Here is a 6,544-nt window from a genome sequence, read left to right on the forward strand (position 1 = left end):
GGCAACAGCCGTCCAATACACCCATGTATTTTTACCTCATATGGCTAATCAATACCTCACTTTGCCGTTTAACTAATCAAGATAATTAATTAAATGACCTGGCGGTGAAACTTAAGAAATACATAGAATGGCTGGGGTGCCCCTAAGGAAAGGTTTGGGAGCTGAAGTGGTGTTTATCTAGCCGTCCAACAAGATATTAGATGAAATTCTTGTTAGTTTTTATTGTTGAGTGGGACGATTGAGTTAGGACGATTCCAAGGGACCATGAGTGACAGGGGCCCTAAAAAATGTGCAAAATAACTGGATTGGTCTGGACTCAGAGGCCCAAAATGCTATGCTTTCATGGTCCCAAAATCTTTAGCATCGCCCCTGCTTACTACCCAGATAAATAGCCTTAAACATCTTCTTTGATAGCCTAACATTTTTGCCCAGCACTGCATGTGTCACAATCCATCACCATGTTTTTTACAATGTTCTCCCACAGGGGGGAGATCAGCTTTACCCCAGGCTCCCAATGAACTAGGAAAACCAGAGATAACGCGCAGCCTGTGCAAAGTTTCCTCACATACAAAGACCTGCCACCCGTGTAATCTGTCTACTGAAACACATGCTGACAAACAGTGAAGCCACACGTGTTTATCTATTTATATAGAAAATCTTTTTTTTTTTTGAAGGGGGGGGGGTCGTATTGTGAATTAGGCTACATAAATAATATGACAGCGGCTGGTTTTACAGGCAGAGGCCATTGCCATCGTTCCCGTGTAAGCATCGCGTTCCTGTCGGTGACAGCGCGCGCTTTTCCTGCAGCCCGCGCCTCCGCGCTCTTTCATGTCGGCGGGCGCGCCGCGCGGCAGACGCGCCGTCAGTCATACGCGAGCGGCGACGCGTTCGAGTCCCGCTGTTCGGCGGAGCGCTTTTGAAGTTCAGTCTATTTGAGAAACGGAAGTGCGACGGGAAAAATATATAATCATCGCAAAGTCAAGAGCTTCAAAACGCGCGTCTGTTCTGCCGGTGTCGCTCTCCCGCGAGGGTGGAAACGGCGGGAAGACATCGGGGAACAAAGACACGATTTCATTAAGGAGAAACTGCTAACGAAGAGGCGTCGTTAAGGTATCTGATTTTCTGAAAATGGCAAGACGAAGGACAGAACTTTACGTATACTTTACATAGACAGAACTTACGCGTTTAAGATAATCTCAATAAAGCAAAGTAAACTTTCCCCTGTTCAGCCGCGACCTTCCACACGTCTGTCGCACACGCAGTTTTATTTTTCTAAATGCAGGTGAAAACATCAAGAATTCACATGTGACTTAAAGGAAAATCGAACAAAAATGTAATTATATAAGGAGGGGAAATCCAGCATAAATGTGTATTCTGCCTAATATAAATGTATTTCCTGTTTTCTGTAGTTGTTAATATAGGTGCTGGTAGAGCTCAATGATAAAGCCCACATTGAAAACCACTAATCAGTGTATTGTTTTGATATAGTTGGTGAGAATATGAACCATTTAGCCCCTCATAAATCACTGATTACCATTAAAAGCCAAACACAGTAACACAGACGGTGGTTGGTGGAGCCACATGCATTGATATCACAATGAACACTGTAGACAATGTGCTTTGATTAAATTAAGTTTATTATGTGCTGGAGAGGCCATATAGAAGATAGACGGAGAGATGGATGACGGATGGACGGACAGATGAAAAATGCAAATCTCTAGAACTTCAACATGTGAAGAAGGAGTTAGTCTGATATCTCAGGATTGTTTTAATCTGACACATGCATATACATCCCTATGCATTTCTGTCAGTACCAGTAGGACATAAGATCAGTATAGACTGACGTTGACTCCACAGAGATCAACCTGCCCATGGAGAACAAACAGCATTCAACTCATGAAACTGGAGATACTGAAAATCCCACAATATCCAAGCTTCATCTTCAAGGTTAATCATTGCGGTCTCATGACAACATGACAACAGGCATGAACCGTCCAGCAGGAACATCAAGCATCATCGGTGGATGGAGATGCAGGCGGACACCGCCACAAACTCAGAACTTGGAGGCACGACGGATCAGGCCGCTAAGTTTATTTGCTAATTGAGATGGTTGTCTACAAACATCGGCATCACAAACCCACAGCAAACATTAACAAAATGTAAAATAAAGGATGAATCAAAGGTAAAATAGAAGCCCAGATTCAAGTAACACCCCCGCACCCCCCCCCCCCCCCACAAAGCCAAGCTCGCTAATTAACTTCAAAGCAACTGATAGGAGTTTAATTAAAAAGAAAACGCGGCAAAAATCAGCTCGCACCCTTCCGACAACATCATTACATCGTCGGTACGATACGGGGCACTTTAAAGAGCTGGGATTGAGTGTATTACAAACAGCCAATGTGTGTTTCAGCTCGACTGAAACATGCAGGGAGAAGAACAACATGGCCGCTAAAGTCAACATTGAGCCTTGGTTAACTTTTAATTGTGTTTTTTTGAACACGCACATTCCTGCAAACACTGGGCTGTAAGATATTAGAGCAGCTCTGCGTAGACAATATGAATGACTGAAAATCTCAACTGTAACGGGTTCGAGGGCGGAGAAGTTGGGGTTAGGGGTCTACTATCACTGTAGGAAAGCTATTTATCCTGCGTTCGATCATCTCTCTCCGAGTCAGAACTCGGATGAAAACGTCATGAAAAACGTCACTTCCCGTTGGAAACACGCATCCTTTCTGATGCTGATGTCGGACAGATTTTTGTTGTCTGAGGTTCCCCTGTGACGTCATTTCAACATGGGGGCTTACACAATCAACAGTAATTCTATTTCATAAATATTTTAAAATGTTCATTTTGTTAAATATATTAATAGTTATAAATGAAATCGCATGTGGCCGATTTAGAGAATATCATGACCGTAAACAGTATCCTAGCGTGCCGTATCAGATTTTTACCAGACTTGTTAGTGTCTTTTGTTTGTTTGTAATTTGCATCTTGAAAAAAGAATATCGCTATGGATCTACTAAAATATAAAGCCTTTAATGTGGTTTGACTAGTTTGTGTTTCTTGTTTGTCTCTCTGAAAAAAAGAATCTCACTCCAAATTTGCTAAAATATAAAGCAACAATTTGTTCATGGAGGCAGCCATGTTTGTTCCGAGATGTGTGTAGTTTGAATGGGAGATTGATCAAATGTGACGTCATGCACCACAGAATTTCCAACTTCTGAAAGATAATGCGGGATTAGCAATACCAGGGACCTGTTTTAAAAAGCAGGATTTCTTGCTTAGCCGGACAGCTTGTTGGATTTAAGGTAGCCCAGTTTAAATGGCCGTTATGTTTGTTCACTTATGTTTAACCCAAACTACCTTAAATCTGAGAAGTTATCTGTCCCCGTTCTATCCAGTTAATTAACAACTGTTATCAATACCAGTTGATGACAATGCTTAACGTGGTATTTCGCAAATACAAAACCCTAGCAAGATGATATGAGATAGCAGTTAGACAGTACTGAGTGTGTGTCCACTTTAAAGAAATGCAAATATGATTTCTGTTGATAGAGGCCGCCGCCATCTTGAATTCTGAGGTCAGGATTGCGGAAGTTCCTTTGGATTCCAAGTTGGAATTTTGACCTCTGGAGATGTTCTGGTTGAAATTTCCGATCAGGAACTGATGAGCAATGGTGTTGATGTCTAGGACACTTGGAACTAAAACAATTTTTAAAAAAGATAAAGTTAATTGAGGCCATCCTAGTACACACAGATTATTTATCCAGCTGAAGATGACGATGTACATACTTAGACCTTGATACTGCTGACTGTTCCTCTCCATTCTTTTGTCAAGTGTCCAGTGTTGCACTGCTGTTTTACTGGGAAAATCGTTTCAACTGCATTTCAGTGGATGGGGAACATCGTCCATTTTGACCCAGGTAGCTACCTGCTAACAGGTGAGTCCCTCCACACCGAGCATCGGGGGGGGGGGCATGTGGCACAGCGGGGCAGTTGCTGCGGTGGCGCCGTTGGACCTGAGAGGGGAGCAAAGCCATGCTCTGCTACTCAGACAGGAACACCCCCCCCCCCGCACACACACAAAACACACCTGTCCTTCCAGGTGTTTCCCTGGGGCTGACACACCTCCATGTTATAACTTGCCCCCCCCCCCCATCCACTATCCCCCTCCCTCTATGGTTGCTAGAACTCCAGCCCTGATATCACCTTCGCTATACATACACACATACCTCGAGGATACCGCTGGATGTCAAGGAGATTAATTGAGGCAAGATGGGGGTGAGGATGGGGGGGGGGGGCAACACGAGAGCTGCGAGCTTGCTGCACTGGAGCCATCCTGCAGGAACCCCCCACCTCGAGCCATCCATCAGCGCCCCGCATCGGGACGAGCATTAAACCCCAAGGTGAGACTCCTTTGTCTGCAGGTAGCTGGGCTCTGGCCTGGAGCCCACAGTCTGAGCCTTTCATGTGGGTGCGGAAATTACCCCTCTTTGAGAGAGAAGGAGAGGGAGAGAGAGTGTGCACGTGTGTGTTCAGACTCGCCTCCACTCGGAGGTACTACCGCTCTGCACTCACGTTCCTGCTGCGTCACCAGGCCAGGCACCATGACCAGAGACGCCAAAAGCATCCTCGCCGCTCGCAGGAAGAGCTGCGTATCTTTCTCTGCACGTCCAGGTCAAGTAGCCCGAGGCTTCGGCGACAGAACGGTCAGCACGGCAATGGGCCAGCGGAGCGGATCTGTCAGCGCGTATCGATTAAGACGCCACGTCGATTTTCTAATATGCTGTGTTTTGATGTACAGATGGAAAAAAAAGCGAAACTCACAACCCATATAATCTGCGGCTTCAATATTTGGACAAGGCTGCGTTAAATTTTTTATCAGCCGAAAGCTTGTTATTTCTAACCATAAAGAGTATTTGTTCTATTATTTACATCAGTTCTTTACTTTTTAAAGTCTGAAAAGATGCCTCTGCTCTCTTGCAGTGTCATGTGACCCTCCACAGGCGAGATTCACATTCTAGTGGCGCTTCTCAGTATGCGTACTCGACCATACTTGTGTTCTTGTGTACCCGTTTTAAGTCATCTTTCATTGTCAAAGACCAATTCCGATACTCAAGAATAGAAGTACAGAAGACGGTAAAAATCTCCGGATGTCGTTTTTGCGCCACCTCAAATATCAAGGATACATCGGTTGCATCCTCACCAAACGAGGCCAATCCCATGATTCATTGCGCCCCTAGTTTGTTCTTGGAAGGTAAGTTGGCAAGACCGGTTTTGCCAAGACGATAACTACGATCTTTGCATTCTTGGTGTTGAGCAACACTCTCAGTTTCTGGTAATCGCTACTGGAGATATCACAGTCATTAAGTCAGTACTTGACCCCACTGACCTTCTTATAGAAGCCAATCATTTCGCCCACTGGTGAACATGTGTCTGTTTCGCCGCTTTCTATAGCTGAACCATAAAGTTTGTTCACCTACCAACACGCGCCTTGTTGAGGAAAGCTAACATTTCAGGGGTTTTCCCCAGGAAAGACTAGAGGGACTTAAGGCTGCCATTACAGATGAAACCAGGCCCCAAGGGTTCTGACCAATCCGGGAGTAACGTTTGACCCTCTGTGAAAATGCAAGATAAAACACACCAGTCAGGAGAGAGCAAATGGAGACATGCACAGATAATTATTTATAGATAGGCAAGATGGAGAAACTGACTAGAAATTTTCATAAAAAGAGCGAACAAAATCATAAAAATCTTTGATCTTCCTGTTTCTTAATTACACAACAAAGCCCTGAATGAATGAGGGAAATGTCAGCGGTTACGGAACCTCCTACTGCCTGAGCTGTCCTGTCAAGCGGTCATCTTGCCAGTGGACATGACCGCGGCACTGACCCCAGAACAGCCGTGCAGGCAGAACTGACCGATAGCCGGCCTGTCAGCACTGACCCTGAGCAGCAGGCCCAACGGGAGGCCAGAGGACAAACTACAAAGTACAAAGGCTGAAAGGATCTATTACCCTCCCCTGGGTAAATGTTGTTGCTTATTTTGGGGTGGAGGGTCAAGTTTGGCAAAAGTCAAAAGTTGAGATATGTGCAATACGGTGGGAAATTCCTCTGAAATGATCTTCAGTGTTTTTTTCTGTTTTCAAGCCTTGTACATCTATTATTTTAACCCAACTATCCAGTGAATCGGTAGGCTTTAGAAACACAATTGGCTTTAAAAAAGAACCTCTTTAACCTTAACACAGTATACTTAGATTTTGTTGCTGATGTCTGGATGACACAGGCCAATGTGCCCCCCCCTGTGAATCTCTAGTCTATCAGGACTGTCATTCTATCACCTAAGCCCTGACTTCTAATCATAAGATAACTGAAATACATCATGATACAGTATTAAATCTTCATATTGTGTTTTTATGTTTCGGCTAATCTCAGACACATATAAGCAGAATCAACCAACATCTTGTGAGTGACTCATTCCCTATGAAGGAATGCATGTAATAGGAAATAGCTAATAGGTATCTGACACAGTTACTCAGTCCTGG

General features: G+C 44.4%; 1 long non-coding RNA gene across 2 annotated transcripts; it reads left to right on the plus strand.

Annotated features, from left to right (window-relative positions):
• The first annotated feature begins 766 nt into the window (after window positions 1-766).
• Window positions 767-4,934, plus strand: LOC111837297 (uncharacterized). Of its 2 annotated transcripts, XR_002836630.2 has the most exons (4): window positions 767-1,110; window positions 3,839-3,941; window positions 4,190-4,406; window positions 4,598-4,934. It is a non-coding gene; the product is annotated as an uncharacterized lncRNA (long non-coding RNA). The 2 variants fall into 2 exon arrangements; XR_002836629.2 differs by having other exon boundaries at window positions 4,190-4,934.
• Window positions 4,935-6,544: the final 1,610 nt, after the last annotated feature.

Source organism: Paramormyrops kingsleyae, chromosome 25 (assembly GCF_048594095.1).
Source record: "Paramormyrops kingsleyae isolate MSU_618 chromosome 25, PKINGS_0.4, whole genome shotgun sequence".
Taxonomy (NCBI): domain Eukaryota; kingdom Metazoa; phylum Chordata; class Actinopteri; order Osteoglossiformes; family Mormyridae; genus Paramormyrops; species Paramormyrops kingsleyae.